This window comes from Nicotiana attenuata, unplaced genomic scaffold (assembly GCF_001879085.1).
Source record: "Nicotiana attenuata strain UT unplaced genomic scaffold, NIATTr2, whole genome shotgun sequence".
In the NCBI taxonomy this organism is placed as follows: Eukaryota; Viridiplantae; Streptophyta; class Magnoliopsida; order Solanales; family Solanaceae; genus Nicotiana; species Nicotiana attenuata.
Genome location: NW_017670587.1, coordinates 13,188 through 13,804, shown reverse-complemented (window position 1 = coordinate 13,804; position 617 = coordinate 13,188).

Here is a 617-nt window from a genome sequence, read left to right as displayed (position 1 = left end):
GGGGGGGGGGGGGGTTCGCTCGACCGTTGCCTGCAGGATGATATGACACAGAGCATTTTCTTGGTGTGCTATTTTGATGGCGTTCGTTCCCTGTTCGTGTGTCGGTGAGGGTGCCCCTGTTCCTGTCCACCCTGACAAGAAATAGCAGGTTAAAGCCAAACAAGATCATTTGCTACCTCGACTGATTAGTTGACGAGTGGAAGGGAGCGATCATGTTCCCTTCTTTGGCTATGCTTCATAGCTTCTCTCATGGTTGAGCTAATATCCACCGAACTTAGATGACATCTCGTGGGTCTTTGGCTTGGTGCTTTTGCCGTCTCCGCTACTTGGGTCTGCAAAGTCCCTTCGATCTAATTGGCAATGAACTGAGAGTGCTAGATTTAGATCCGATCTCATCCTTGTACTTAGCTTCGGCGTTAGTCGAATCTGAGCACCTTGTGGGTTGATTATTTACTTTGCTCGTTGGGTTCTTCGAGTTCGAGTCCCAATTCGATCCAGTCACGAGTGTGTGAAGACACGGAAACATAGGCAGCACCACAACCACACAGGCGAAAGGATGAAGTTATAGCGATCGGGAAGTAGAACTAGGACCGAGTATAGATCTAGAGAAAACTAAA